The sequence below is a fragment of the Eriocheir sinensis genome, chromosome 5 (genome assembly GCF_024679095.1).
Source record: "Eriocheir sinensis breed Jianghai 21 chromosome 5, ASM2467909v1, whole genome shotgun sequence".
Taxonomy (NCBI): Eukaryota; Metazoa; Arthropoda; class Malacostraca; order Decapoda; family Varunidae; genus Eriocheir; species Eriocheir sinensis.
The window spans coordinates 24,318,252-24,334,368 of record NC_066513.1 but is presented as its reverse complement, the minus strand read 5'-3'; the positions used below and the strand labels follow the sequence as shown (position 1 = coordinate 24,334,368).

General features: G+C 42.8%; 1 long non-coding RNA gene across 2 annotated transcripts in view; it reads left to right on the top strand.

Annotated features, from left to right (window-relative positions):
- LOC126985519 (uncharacterized) overlaps nt 1-16,117 on the top strand; it is a 151,659-nt gene that overhangs the window by 29,122 nt on the left and 106,420 nt on the right. The window lies entirely within an intron of this gene.

Here is a 16,117-nt window from a genome sequence, read left to right as displayed (position 1 = left end):
CTTCGTGGCATTTAAATTGTACTTTTACTTAGGTGTAGGGGCAGAACACCCAATCTGAAGCATAGGGTCTGTGGTCTGAATACCTATGAAAATCTTGGTAAATCTTTGTCTCCATCCTTCATATTCCTTTTCTCACTCTTCATTTTTATCCATTTTCTCTTTCCATCTTCATCCTTGCTACGTCATCATTCTTCCCTCTCCCTTTACCCACTCCCATTCCGTTCATCTCCATTTTCCTCATTCTCCATCCTTCACATCCCTTCTCTCTAAATCCCCTTCCCTTTGCCAAACCTCTTTCCTTCCGCTTCCTTCTTCCCCCCAACTTTCTTCTTCCCCCCCCCCCCCCCCCTTGTGTCTCCGCGTCGAGGTGTGTATCATGGTAATTGGGCGCTGTAACAGGTCATTAAGACTCCCCAACTTTATAATTTCCTCCATAATTCTCTCCTGCAGAAACAAGTGAACCGACCGACCTCCGCGCGGGCTGCAGCATCAGGCGCCCTCTCCCTCTTTCTTGCTCTCTCTCTCTCTCTCTCTTATGATACCTTTTGTCGTAAATTATCTTAGATGCGTCTTCTTCCGACCCTTTTCTCTTGTTTTCCTTCTTTTTTATTCATCTTTTACCTTTTTTTTTTCCCTTACCTTCCCATTTTTCTTTACCAGATTCTCTCTCTCTCTCTCTCTCTCTCTCTCTCTCTCATGACAAACTGGTGGCGAAAAATGAGAAGAAAAAAAATCTGCTGTGGGTCGGTGGCTGAATGGGAGAGTTCGGCGAAATCGGCTAACTCGGCCTCGGTGTTAAGGAGAGTTCGCCACATCTCGCATTGTTTTCGCGGGGCCGAGCGCTTGCTGCCTTTCCTTCCCACGGCGAGTTTTATATCAGCGGCCCGACAGACTCTGCAATCGGCGGCGAATCGAACGTGGGGCCGAACCGAACGTTGTTACTTGACGCGAAAAATGTCTTGCATTAGAAAGCAAACATTTATTCCCCTCCTCCTCCTCCTCTTGTCCCACTGAGGCTGTTTGTTTGCCCTTGTGTGTGGGTGTGGGTGTGGGTGTGTGGGTGGATGTGGGTGGGAGTATGAGTGTGGGGGGGTGATTCTGTAGAGATTGCAGTAGTAGTAACGGTAGTAGTAACGGTAGTAATAGTAGTAGTAACAGTAGTAGTAACATCCCCCCCCCCTCTCTCTCTCTCTCTCTCTCAGCCGTAGTAGTAGTAGTAGTGATATCATCATCATCATCATCATCATCATCATTACCATTATTATCATCATTCCCCTTCATCTCTTAAATAAATATGTATAATTATTTACAAAGCGGAGTTTATACAAGGTTGTGCAGTCAGTCATTATTACAAGAGTGACACGCATCCCTAAACAACTAAAAAGCAAACACTGAAATATTCACGTTTGCACGCCTGTTATATAATGAAAGACGGATTTCGTATATACAAATGTATTAATGTTTATGAGAATAGAATTAAAAGCATCGGTAAAATTTTATGTAAAAGAGGAAATACTTACAGACGATTAAGGTAATAGGATAATAAGGAAAAAAATATAAAAATATAAAAAATACACCTACTAAATAAATAGCAAAGTCAGTTATAAAAGAAAATTATCGGAATAAAATATTAAAATCCAAAATGAATACAAGGTGTGTAACCGTGGCGCGTGGCCACACCCAAGCACTCTTCATACTTGTTAGCACCAACCTCATTCCAACGCACGGCAGCAACACATTCAGTAGTAAACCAACCGTATTTTTATGAGATGGATGGTTGCTGTTTGTAAGAGGTTTTGTAGTTTAAATTTCCCTTTAAAAATATCTGAGTCAGGACTGTATGATGTTTTAGCACAAGTTGCTTACAGTGTTCAGCAGTGGTGTGACGACCTGCCTGCGTGGGAGCATGACAAAGATGCTGAAGTGAATTGTTATAAACTGTTTCAAACTTGATCTAAAGTTACGTTGCTAATCTACAATAAAATACCAAAAGCTTGACAGCAATAAGAGTTGAATGAAAACAAAAGTATTACTCTTTAAAAAATACATATAATCTCTAAATAATTTTAAAAGAAGCATAAATTTTACTAATTCTAAACTGCACATCGTTAGAATCTTTAAAAACACACACATTATTTCCAAAATATTTATGGCCATTCATCTGTTGCAGTCTGTTATCACCCAACTTGAGAAACTTGCGTGAAACATTTGAACTAAGCTGCAACATTATGCTTTCTCTTGTTTTTCAACAGTAAAGGAAGCAGCTCAAGGGCAAAAAATAAACGAGAAAAAAAGCCCGCAAGTGATTGATTAATGATTAATTTGTGTTCTTGTATGGTTGAACATAATTTAACAAACAACACGTCCAGTTTTGAGACTGACCCAGTAAAAACAACAATTTCATTAGCGTACACAAAGATGTAGTAGTAGTAGGAGGAGGAGGAGGAGGAGGAGGAGGAGTGGCAGTAGCAGTAGCAGGAGGAGGGGGAGGAGGAGGAGGTGGAGGAGTGGCGGCAATAACAGCAGTAGCAGCAGTAATATCAGTAGTAGTAGTAGTGAGCCGGCGCCACGTTCCCGCCCCTCGCCCCGCCAACACCCTCGCCGTAACCCTGCCCGCCTGGCCAAACTAGTCCTTCAATTTCATTTAGCAGCGACAGGAGGAGCGGAGCGGCGTTGTTTGATTGTGTGTATCGCCTTTCTGCTCATCACGGGGAAAATGAGGTCAGGAGGAAGAAGAGGAGGTGGTGGTGGTGGATTGGAGGAGGAGAAGGAGGAGGAGGAGGAGAAAGGAGTGGGAGGTAAAGGAGGGGGAGGAGGAGGAGGAGAAGGAAAAAAGGACACGAGAGAAAAAGAAAGATAAAGAGAATGGCTCTGTGTGTGTGTGTGTGTGTGTGTGTGTGTGTGTGTGTGTGTGTGTGTGTGCGTGGGCGGTATCAAAAGGATGTGTTGGCGTGGCTGGAATGAGGTTTGTATGGAAGAAAGGAAAGAAGGAAGAGGAGATGGAAGAAGAGGAAGAAAGGGAGTGTTGGAAGAGGGAGGGAGAGGCGGGTGGCAGACCTTATTCGCAATGGTTTTGGAAAGGGGAGGAAGGCAAGAGGCAGAAAATGAGGAGGAGGAGAAGAAGATATGGAGGAGGAGGAGGAGGAGGAGGAGGTGGTGCCGTGAGGGAGGAAAATAAGATGCGAAGCGATGGACCGAGAACGAAGGAAAGGATAAGAAGAAGAAGGAGAAGGAATAACGGAGGGAAGTAAAAGGAGATAAGAAGCGATTGAGAAAGGAGGGAAAGAGGAAGAAACGAAAAGTATATAAAAGAATCGCATAGAAAAGTAAAGGTAATAATAACTGGAAGAAAGAATGACTGGAAATAATAGGAAGAAGCGGGGGACGTAAAATTAATGAACGAAAGAGAGATAACAAAGGAATTATGGAGAGAAAGAAGAAGACATGATGAGAAACAAAGGACTAAGGACAAAATTCACACAAAAAAGTAAGAAAGCAAAGGAGGGTGAACAAGAAGAAAGGAAATAAGAAAGAATGAAAAGATGGCGTGAACTGTGAAATATGAACGAAGAGAGAAAAGTTGTGAAGCAGAAATATGCGAGGGATAAAATTGAACAAGAGAAGAAGGAAATAAACGAAGGAAGGAAGGAAGGAAGAAACGAAGAAAAAAAAGGAGGAAGGAAGCCAGGACGCAGAAAACTTGCAAAATGTGATAAAGCTAGAGAGATGGAAGGAATCAAGGAAGAAATGAAGAATAAAAGGAAGGGAAGGAAATAAAGAAAATAATTAATGAAGATTCGAAGTAAAAAGAATAGTAAGGAAAACGAAACCGAGGCAAAAGAAAAAGGAAAATGGAGGAAGAAAAGAATGGAAGGGAGGATGAAAAGGAAGAATAGAATGAAGAAGAGGAAATAAAGGAAGAAATTCATGAAGACTCGAAGGGAATAAATATAGAAAGATAATTAGAGAGACGGAAGCGAGAACAGAGAAAGCGAACGAATTTGGAAGAAATAAACGAGATAAGGAAGGAAGGAAGGAGGGAAGGAAAGGAGGAAGAACAAAAGCAAATGAATAAAAGAAAGGAATAATGGCAAGTAACGCCAAAACTAACATAAAACTCGAGAAATCACAGGAAAGAAAACCTTGACGTGTGTGTGAGAGATGATAAATATTGCACTTGAAGGAGAGAGAGAGAGAGAGAGAGAGAGAGAGAGAGAGAGAGAGAGAGAGAGAGAGAGAGAGAGAGAGAGAGAGAGAGAGAGAGAGAGAGAGAGAGAGAGAGAGAGAGAGAGAGAGAGAGAGAGAGAGAGAGAGAGAGAGAGAGAGAGAGAGAGAGAGTACGGTAAGAAATGAAAGAGAACGAATAGAAGACAGAGGAAAATGAAGGCAAAGGAGAAGAGGGAAAGAGAAAGATGGAGAAGAAAGGGAAGGATGTGTTGGAAGAAAGGAAAATTAAGAAGGAAAGTAGGAAAATAAATGAACGGGGGAAAGAGAAAGGAGAAAAGAATGGGTAGGAAGGAGGGAAAAAAAGAAAGAAGGAAGAGAAGGTAGTTCGAAGAGGAAGAGAAAACTGTGAAAAGGAAGGAAAGAGAGGAAAGAAAAGAGTAAGAAGGCGGGAAAAGTAAGAGGAGGGTAGAATGAGAGGAGAGAAGGTAAGGGTAGAGGAGTTGGAGGAAGAGAGACAAGGGACGCAACAAACAGGAAGGGAAGAAAAAGAGGGAATAGAAGAGGAAGAAAGAAGAAAAAGAACAAACTATATGACTCATCTTAAGACTGCATAGAGAAGATAAGATTGCTGAAGAGGAGGAATGGAGAGCACGGATGAGAGACAAAGGGAAGGAAAAGAAGGCAGTGAGAATAAAATAAAAATGAAGGAGGAAAATGGACTAGATAAAAGGGAAGAGAGAGAGAGAGAGAGAGAGAGAGAGAGAGAGAGAGAGAGAGAGAGAGAGAGAGAGAGAGAGAGAGAGAGAGAGAGAGAGAGAGAGAGAGAGAGAGAGAGAGAGAGAGAGAGAGAGAGAGAGAGAGAGAGATACAGAAAGAGAGACACAGAAAAAGAGACATAGAAAGAGACACAGAGAGAGAGAGAGAGAGAGAGAGAGAGAGAGAGAGAGAGAGAGAGAGAGAGAGAGAGAGAGAGAGAGAGAGAGAGAGAGAGAGAGAGAGAGAGAGAGAGAGCAAAATTTTCAGACTTGAGCAACGGAGAGCGGGGAGGCGAAGGAAAAGGCGTTGGCCAAAGAACAGGGAACGCGATGTGGGTTGGTGGTATGATTTATGATGCCAGGGAAGCCAAAATTAGACTAGCGAGTGAATTTCTTGAATGCAGAACCCTTTAGCGAGAGAGGGAGCGAGAGAGAAAGAGAGAGCTAGGGAGAGGGACGGATAGACAGAGACACAGAGAAAGAGAGAGGGAGAGACAGGAAGGGGATGAAGGAAGAGAGATGATAAATGACGGTCAATGAAAGATGGAGGATTTTGAGCGGGGAAGAAAGAGAAGAATGAGAGAAGGAGAGCCGCGGGACTTGAAAAGAAGAGAAATGAGAAGGAAAGAGAGGGATAACGTTAGCGAAAGGGAAGTGGCGGGAAGACGGAGAAAAAGTGGATAAAAGTGAGGATTAAGAAGAGCGAAAGGGGGGAGAAAGAAAGGAAGAAAAACGAGAGAGAGAGAGAGAGAGAGAGAGAGAGAGAGAGAGAGAGAGAGAGAGAGAGAGAGAGAGAGAGAGAGAGAGAGAGAGAGAGAGAGAGAGAGAGAGAGAGAGAGACAATCACTCATTTCCACCACTTGCACACGTCTCTGCTAAACCACGAGAGCTTCTTAGGGGAAATGTGGAGATGGTGGAGATTACTGGTGGACGTATTACTGGTGGAGGAGGTATTACGGGTGGTGGAGGTATTACTGGTGGTGGAGGTATTACGGGTGGTGGAGGTATTACTGGTGGTGGAGGTATTACTGGTGGTGGAGGTATTACTGGTGGAGGTATTACTGGTGGTGGAGGTATTACTGGTGGTGGAAGTATTACTGGTGGTGGAAGTATTACTGGTGGTGGAAGTATTACTGGTGGCGGAGGTATTACTGGTGGAGGAGGTATTACTGGTGGTGGAAGTATTACTGGTGGTGGAAGTATTACTGGTGGTGGAAGTATTACTGGTGGCGGAGGTATTACTCGTGGAGGAGGTATTACTGGTGGTGGAAGTATTACTGGTGGTGGAAGTATTACTGGTGGTGGAAGTATTACTGGTGGTGGAGGTATTACTGGTGGACGTATTACTGGTGGTGGAAGTATTACTGGTGGTGGAAGTATTACTGGTAGTGGAAGTATTACTGGTGGCGGAGGTATTACTCGTGGAGGAGGTATTACTGGTGGAGATAACTAGTAATGGAGGTAACTATTGGTGGAGGTATCTAGTCTTGGAGATATTACTGGTTAACCCGGTAGCAGCGACGGGCCATATGATTTTAACCCCTAAAAAAAAACAAAAAATAGATGGAATAAAATTGATCACAATGTATTATATATATTGAAAAAATGGGAGGTGTTTTTTTTTTTTTTTTTTTTTCTTGTGGGGACCATTAAGATCCCCGCTGCTACCGGGTTAAGATAACTCGTAGCGGAGGCAACTCGTGGAGGAGGTCGCTAACGGAGGTAACTGAAGAACACTGGTGGAAAAAGTATACAAAAAAGGAGAACAAGAACAAAAACGAAAAAGAAAACTGAAGAAAAAATTATGTAGCAAAGAAAAATGTAGAAGTAACATAATAACAACAGCAACAAAACTAGTAAACAAAGTAAATTAAATAAGAAAAAAATAAATGAAATAGTAAAATTATAAGTAACAAAGAAACAACAACAACAACAACAACAAAAAGAAAATAATAGACCAAGCAGTTAAAAAAGCTCAAGAAACACACATAACTAAACTATATAAATTCCCCCCCCAAAAAATCAGGGCAAACTAAAGAAAAAAACGTCAAAACTTCATATTAGAAAACGTGTTGTCGAGTCGGGGCGGAATGGGACGGATTGAAGTCGAGGGTTGAGGGTCAGGAAGTCGAGGGTTGGGAGGGAGGGAGGGAGGTAGGAAGGGATGGAGGGGTGGGGGGGGGGGAAAGGAGAGAGAATGACGGAGGGAGTTCAAGGCTTCAGAGTTGTATGGACGAGGCGGCGGCGAGACTTGCGGGGACTGACATTCCAACAACTTCGTGAATGTTTAGCAAGTCAACACACACACACACACACACACACACACACACACACACACACACACACACACACACACACACACACACACACACACACACACACACACACACACACACACACACTTCCACGAGAATGTCAAGATCAGAGAGGTAATGAAACGAGAGAGAGAGAGAGAGAGAGAGAGAGAGAGAGAGAGAGAGAGAGAGAGAGAGAGAGAGAGAGAGAGAGAGAGAGAGAGAGAGAGAAAATGGAGTAGTAGAAAGGATGAAGAAGGATAAAGAAAGGAGACAGGAAGAAGAGAGAGAGAGAGGGAGGATTGAGAAGGGATAAAAGAAGATAAAAGATTGAGTGCTTGAATAAATTTTATACTACGCAGTACTACGAGAGAGAGAGAGAGAGAGAGAGAGAGAGAGAGAGAGAGAGAGAGAGAGAGAGAGAGAGAGAGAGAGAGAGAGAGAGAGAGAGAGAGAGAGACAGAGAGAGAGAGACAGAGACAAAGAGAGAGGGGGGGGGAAGAGAAGAAGGAAGCGGAGCAGTAGAAAGGATGAAGAGGGGTTAAGAAAAGAGGAAGGAAGACTGAGAAAGAGGAGGAGGATCGAACAGAGAGAGAGAGAGAGAGAGAGAGAGAGAGAGAGAGAGAGAGAGAGAGAGAGAGAGAGAATCCCGCCACCTCGACTAAGACCACAAGCAGAAAATTACATAGATGCGATTGGAAACTCTGGCGCTGAACTCGAGCAGAATCAGGAAAGGAGAAAGGAAATGGCCAATAAAGTCTGTGGGAAGTGTAAGAAGAGGAGGAGGAGGAGGGGAGGAGAATTTGCAGTAAAAGAAGGAGCCGGAGGAGGAGGAGGAGGAGGAGGAGGTGGTGCTGGTAGAGAAGGAGGATCAGAAGAAAAGGATGGGAATGAAGAGCACTATACAAGAAATAAGAAGAGAAATGAGTAAATCAGGAGATGAAAGGGGAAGAAGAAAAATAAATATGAGACAGTAGTAGTTTGAGTAGGAAGAGAAAAAGAGGAGGAGGATGAAAAGGAGGAGGAGGAGAAATAATAATAAAAGAATTGGAAAAGAAGGAGAATATGCAGTAGAAAGAGAAAAAGTAGACCAGGAGGCAGACGAGGAATGAGAAGATGTGATGAAGATAAAAAAAAAAGAGAAGAGGAAGAGAAGGAAGAGAAATTCACACTAGACATTTTTTTTCCTAAAGTTAATCTCTGTCCGTCTAAGGTACGACCACGGGTATATTCTCTCTCTCTCTCTCTCTCTCTCTCCTCAACCCCCCCATTTTTTCCTTAATTTGAATGAACAGAATCTAATCGTTTTTGCCATCCTCTTTAAACCAACGCTCAAAGACTCAATTCAATCGCTTCACAATACCCATAACACCATCAACACAAATACAAATCCAGCCTTAAAATACGTACGCAAAGTTAAAAGTATAAGAAGTAGCTCTCCCGTATTCCGTTCACGTCAAAATATCAACTGTTGCGTAATAAATTTCACTATACACGCACCCCAAATATATATAGTTTCGTGTTTAGGTAAAGTTAGAAGGAAATGAGGAAATGCGACCTACGTGCTGGCGGTGGTGGTGGTGGTGGTGGTGATAGTGGTGGTGGTGATGTGTGTCGCTGTTGGCATTTCCTTCCTCTGTTGCAAGCTTATCTTATGTATGAGATATGCATTTGGACTGGCAGAATTGTCACCACCACCATCACCACCACCACTACCAACATCAACAACAATAACACCATCACCATCATCACTATTATCACCAACCATCACCACACCACACTTTTAGAACACGTTGTATTAATAAGTGTTTTTTTGGGGGGTCAATATCGCCGTGATTTTTCTTTCACGCTGAAGTCCTACAAGGCTCTGTGTGTGTGTGTGTGTGTGTGTGTGTGTGTGTGTGTGTGTGTGTGTGTGTGTGTGTGTGTGTGTGTGTGTGTGTGTGTATCATCATGACTCAGATCGTGTTGATGTATATGATTTATTTTTTGTTTGTCACTGTATAAAGAACATGACGAAAGAAAAAAAAATAATACTGTATAACATTTTCCCTCATATCACTCTTTTTCTTATTTTTATTACTGCATTTTTTTTTATTGTTTACTTTTCGTCTCGCTGTATTCCTTATTATCATATTGTTTACCTTGTTTATTTACTGCATATGATTTTTTTTTACTCCTGTTTTCATAAGTTTTTTGTTTGCTTTTCATCTCATTGTTATCATCTCATTATTATCAAGTTCGCTTTTTTTTCCTTCTTCTTCTTCTTCTTCTTCAGCATCATCTTCCTCTTTTTGTTCTTGTTCTTCTTCTTCTCGTTCTTCTTGTTCTTGTTCTTCTTGTTTTTGTTCTTCTGGTTCTTGTATTCCTTATCATAACCTTTTTTCACCTACTTTTTTTTATTCCATATGATATTTCGTTTGCCTCTCGCTGTTCCCTTTTGTACAACGCTGTTTACTCCTGCTTCTATTACTACATACGATTTTTGTTTACCTTCAATTATACTTTCCCTGTTTGCTTTACTTTCATTGGCTACAACTTTTTTATGGCTTCATTTTATTTTTTTTTCATGTTTGACTTTATTTTTCTCTTTGTTTACCTGTTTACTTTAATTGTTTACTTTATCTTCTCAATATATCTCGGAGGCTTTTTCGTGTAACTTATTTCCTCTAACTTTTTTTTATAACTAATTTATTTTTCTTGTGAGTCTGGGTTTATTTTTATTTTTGTTTATTTGTTTACCTTCTCAATATATTCCTGAGACTCGTTTTTTGTTACTTATTTGCTCTAACTTTTTCTTTATAACGCCATTTTCTTTTATTTGCAAGTTTTGGGTTCACGTTCCACTGTCAATAACTTTCTGGGAACTGTGTCAGGCTTCAACTTTTCCGGTATTAATGAATTACTTGAACTTTTATTTATTACATTGTAGTTTTTTTTTGTCAAGTTTGGGTTCACGCTCCACTAACTATGCGTAACTTTTTTGGAAACTGTGTCAGCCTTCAACTTTATTTTTCGGGGTCACGTGGTGTTTATTATTTTATCTTTTCATTAACTGTCCCACGCTGACCTTTGCTTGATAATTGTTTGCGCATATCTAGCTTTCTCATTACACTCCTTCTTCCTCTGCTGCTGTTCCTCTTTTCGTTTTTTTTTTCCTTCTCTTTTTCTGCCTTAGTCTTTTTCTTTCTTTCTTCTACTTTTCCTTGTTCTTGACTTTTTCTTTTTTTTTCTTCGTCGTCGTCGTCGTCTTCTTCTTCCTTTTCTTCGTTATCATTATTTTCATGTTCGTCTTTTTTTCTTTTTCTGTTTTCTTTCTTCTTCTTCTTCTTCTTCCTTTTCTTCATTATCAATATTTTCATGTTCGTCTTTTTTTTTTCTTTTTCTTCTTCTTTTCTTCTTCTTCGTCTTCTTTTTCTTCTTCTTCTTCAGCATCATCTTCCTCCTCTTATTCTTGTTCTTTTTCTTGTTCTTGTTCTTGTTCTTCTTGTTTTTGTTCTTCTGGCTCTTGTTTTCTTTTTTTCTCTTCCTCTTCTTCCTCCTCCTCCTCCTCCTCCTCCTCCTCCTCCCGTGGCACCGTTCACGAGGTGGATGGCGGCGTGGCACCTTTAACTAATGCAATATTTGGCGACGTTCCTTAGTAGGCACACCGCTACGAGGTGACGTGACTGGAGGGGGGGGGGAGAACCTGCCTCACCCCACCTCACCCACCTCACCCTGCCTTACTCTCCCTGCCTTGCCCTATCCATCTTTCCTTCCACCTCCAGACTACCTCCCTCGGCCACTTTCACCTCCCTCGGTCTCTTTCTCTCTCCTTCTTCATTCAGTCTACCTCCCTCTTCCTCCTTCTCTCTCCTTCTTCATTCAGTCTATCTCCCTCATCCTCCTTCTCTCTCCTTCTTCATTCAATCTACCTCCCTCAGCCTTTTCCTTCTCTCCCTTCTCTCTTCCTTCTCTCACCTAGTCTGCCTCCTCCTATCCATCTTTCATCCCTTCTCAAGACCGCATCCTCCCTTCCTCCCTCACCTTCCTCTCTCCCTCCTTCCTCAGTTCTTTCTCTCCCTCACTATTCCTCTCTCCTCCCTTCTTCTGCTCCTCTCCCTCACTCTGTTCTTCTCTCTTCCCTTCCTCAACCCCTTCTCTCCCCTCCTCCCTTCCTCAACCCCTTCTCTCCCCCACTCTATTCTCCTCTCCGCCCTTCCTCAGCCCCTTCCCTTTCTCCCCCTATCCCTCTTTCCTCCCTCTTTCAGTACCACCCTCAGCTTCCTCCCTTCCTCACCCTATTCCTCTTTCCTCCCTCCTTGCCTTTCTTCCTCACTCTCTCCCTCTCTGCTCCCACCTTCACTCTGTCTCCCTTAGCATCTTTCCTTCCTCACCCTATCCGTCTTTCCTCCCTTTTTCAAATTTCCCCCCTCGGCCTCTTCCCTCCCTCCCTTTATTCTTTTTTCTCCCCTCCTTCACTCTGTATCCCTCGTTCAGCCTCCAACCTCCCTCAACCTACCTCTCCTTCCTCCTCCATCTTATCTCTCTCTCCCTCCCGTCTTTCCTCCTTTCTTCCATACCTTATTCTCTTATTTCCATTTCTCTCAACTCATTTCTTCTCCTTCCTGTTTTCCTTCCCTTTCCCCCACTCCTCTTCCTCTTCTTAAATCTCCCTCTCTCGAACAACCACCACCACCTCCTCCTCCTCCTCCTCCTCCTCCGTCTCCCTCCGCCCAAGAGCCGCGGTGACCTAGGGCGCTCAAGGTCGCGAGGATGGAAGGCAAGAGAGTAAACGAGGAAGTGAGGGAGAAGGTGGAGGGAGGAAATGCTGCTTAAGGAGGAAAGTAAAAGGAAAAGGAGAGAAAGTGATTGGAACTTAAAAGCCACAGCACCAGGAGGAGGAGGAGGAGGAGGAGGAAGAGGAGGAGGAGGTATAAGAGATGCAGAAGAGGTAGGAGGGAGAGGAAAGAAGGAAAACAGGAAGAAGGTAAAATGAATCAAGAAAGAGTTAGGAAATAGGAGGATGAGGAATGGGGGGAAGGAGGAAGGAAGGGAGGGAGAGTGAAACTGGAGGAGGAGGAAAAGGAGGAGGAGGAGGAGGAGGAATGACTAAGCAGCGTGACAGGCGAAATGGAAGGGGAACAAACATGAGGGAGGGAGGGAGGAAGGAAGGGAGGGATGGAGGAAGGGAGGGAGAGAGGGGGGGAGGGGAGAGAAGGGTGACAGTGATAGCTGCGACAAGGGGAAGGAGAGAAAGGAGAGAGGAAAGAGAGTAAGGCTAAGGGGAGGAAGAGAGAGAGAGAGAGAAGCAGGAGAGAGAGAAAAGGGAGATAAAGAAACAGAGAAAGGTAGAGAGAATGAAGAGAATAAAAGCAAGAAAAGGAGGTAGAAGGGGGACAAGAGAATAGCAGAGATATATTGTAAGTAAAAACAGAGGAGGGGAGAAAGAGAGAGAGAAGGAGAGGGAAGGAAAGCAAGGAGGTTAGGAGGGAAGAATTGCAAAGAGGAAGAAACGGAAAAAGGAGAAGAAAAGGTGAAAGAAGAAATTAAAGTTAAGAGAGAGAGAGAGAGAGAGAGAGAGAGAGAGAGAGAGAGAGAGAGAGAAGAGAAGAGAAGAGAAGAGAAGAGAAGAGAAGAGAAGAGAAGAGAAGAGAAGAGAAGAGAAGAGAAGAGAAGAGAAGAGAAGAGAAGAGAAGAGAAGAGAAGAGAAGAGAAGAGAAGAGAAGAGAAGAGAGAGAAGCAGGAAGCAGCTAGCCGTGGAGCCTGCAATATACCCGGCCCTGCTGCCCTCAACATAAATTATTAAGCTGAGCCAGGACTGAGGCCACGGCAGCTCCAACAACATCGATTATTGACTCACGCGTTCTGGCGGCGGCGGGAACTCGGCGGATGTAGCGACGAGGCTGAGTGTCGAACTTACCGATACTTAGAGCTGTATTCTTAAGCATGTCGGCGCACGAGCACACACATTCGACAAGGCTTTCGCGGGAGTTGTGAGCATTTCCAAGGGTAGTTACAAGCCCCTGGCGGTAGTTTGACAAGGTTTCTGTACCATGAACATGAAAAACAGTCAAGAGAATCCGAATATTTCCTTTGTGACCTCTGAAAATAGTTATTGGGAGAGCCGAAAGTGTCTGAATACAGGACCTACAGGAGCCTAAGCACACACATCTGACAAGGCTTTCGCAGGAGTTGTGGGCATTTCCATGGGTAGTTTTGTGACTGATGGCTGTAGTTTGACCCTCCTTCTGTAACGTGAATGCGAAAAGAACACGCAGGAGAACCCGATTCATCTTCATTTGGATCGTTATAAATTGTCGATGTGAGAGTTGTAAGGGACTGAGAATACCGACTTTATTGTTACATGCTTTCGGCGCGCGCAAGAAACATTTCCAAAGCTTACAAGGATGTTAACCTGGTACCCATTAGTGTTTTTTGTTGGGTTTTTTTTTACATCCATGGTGCAGAAGCCTTGTCAAACTATCAGTAGGCTCCATTAAACTACCCAAGGATATGCCCACAACCTCTACAAAAGTCTTACCAAATGTGAGTGTGTGTGTGAGTGTCGAAATGTTTCAGGAAATGGACCTTTTGTGTTGCTGTTTTGTTGTAGTTTTATTGTGGTGTTGCAGCGGAAAGGTTGAGTGAGAGCAGCACTCCGTACCTTGACACGTGGACATGTCAAGTGAAAATAAAACGAAAAAAACTTGTAGTGGTAACCTTATAGAAATGCAGTAAAAATAAAGCGAAAAAAACTTGTAGTGGTAACCTTATAAAAATGCAGTAAAAATAAAACGAAAAAAACTTGTAGTGGTAACCTTATAAAAATGCAGTAAAAATAAAACGAAAAAAACTTGTAGTGGTAACCTAATAAAAATGCAGTAAAAATAAAACGAAAAAAACTTGTAGAGGGAAGCTTCTAGAATGAAAAAAATAAAGTTTGTCGAAGTATTGAAGTTTTCTGCGTTGTAGCGGAAAGATTTGAGAGCCTTCCGCTGCATTACGTGACGCGTAGATTTGAGGAAATACCAAAAGCTTGTAGCGTTAGAGGTTGTTGTTGTTGTTGTTTGTCGTTGTTGTTGTTGTTGTTGCTGGTGGTGGTGGTGTTTTTGTTGTTGCTGCTGCTGTTGTTGATATTGCTGTTGTTGCTGTTTTCCGTTTCTTCAAAAATCGATATTATGCCAAAAAAAAGTAATAAAAATAGCTCTTGAGGCCTGTTGATGATCCCTTCTGGTCATAAAATGTCCTCATAGTCAGTTTAATGAATATGAACTCACAGTCTCGAACACCGATACAACACTGTGGCAATAACTGAATGCTCCGAGTGATTCATGTGCAGCGGTGAAAAGACGCAAGGATCGTGAGGCAGAGCGAGCCAGCCAGTCCAAGCAAGCAGGGTCGCGCATGCAATATGTAGCGGTGATAAACTAGTGTAAAATTGTATGCCAGAACTGCTAATAAGGAAAGTTGTGTCAAGGCTATATAAATTACCTCGTTCGTGTGCGTGTATGTGTGGTGGGTGTGTGGGTGGGGTATGTGGTATTGTTACTGTCGTTGTTTGCTTTGTTATCGTTAGTATGTACGTAGATTGTAGGCGAATTTCTAGTGGCGTTGTAATTCAGAACTGTAAGTAAAGTTGTGTGTGGGGTATGTGGTATTGTTACTGTCGTTGTTTGCTTTGTTATCGTTAGTATGTATGTAGATTGTAGGCGAATTTCTAGTGGCGTTGTAACTCAGAACTGTAAATAAAGTTGTGTGTCTGGGTGTTATGTGTTGTTTCAGCTGTGAGTGCGTGTGGGCGGGTGTGTGGTTGGTATGAATATTTGGTAACATTATTTTTGGCTGGCCTTGTTTAGTTATTAAGTAAACACGAATTTCTAAGTTCATCATAACTCTGAGAAGAAGCATGCAGTGGTTAACCCCTTGGATGTGGATTTCCTACAAGAAGACATCACCACGCTACAGGAGTGGAACAAAAAGTGGCTGCTCCAATTTAGTGAAGAAAAATGTGAGGTCATGCATCTTGGGAGGGGAAATCCAGCATACCAATACCACATGGGAAACACTCCACTACCCACCACAGAGGCACAGAAAGACCCGGGAGCATATGTTACCAGGCTACCAGTGAAGGCGAAATCCGTGCCAATCGCGGCGGACGGGTTAAGGAAGGGTAAGGATAAATCTAAGGCAGCATTTTGCCATAATCTTGAAGGTGAAGCCGCAAAAACGAGTGAATGAGAGAGAGGAAACAGGAGGAAAGGGAAGAAGTGTGTGAGGAACTGCAAGAGTAAGAGAAGGAATAACTGAATGAACAGCGCGTGAGTTAAGGATATTGTGAATGAGTAACGAAAACTTGACACCAGACAAAAGGATACGTGAATGAATGAGTAAAAACAAAGCAGGTGAGTGAGTAAATAATTGGGTGAGGGAGGGAGGGAGGGAGGGAGTGATAAGTAAACACGATACGTCACCCTTGTCGATAACGAGAGAGAGAGAGAGAGAGAGAGAGAGAGAGAGAGAGAGAGAGAGAGAGAGAGATCAAACGTAAACACCGGTTGTGATGTTTGGCGACTCGACTCAATCATTCAGGCATTGAGTGGGGGACTAAAAATAACCGAGCCCAGAAAAAAATGTGTTTATATACCCGTACTTTCCCTGTGTTTTATGATAGGCTGTCTGGCATGTGTTTTATTGTTGCTGTATGTTCTTATTTATTATTTTCTGGTGAGCGGAAGGGAAATATTAGTAAAGGAAAAGGAATCTCATCATTTAACTCTTTCTTTCAGTGTGTTTGTTGTTCTCTTTGGGAGGGGCTTTGTTCTTAGTGGAGATATATCAGTGTTAACATTTTTTTTCTTGCACCTAATCTTCAATCTTTGTCCTTTCTCTGATGCATGATGCTCCTCTATCCCCTCTTTT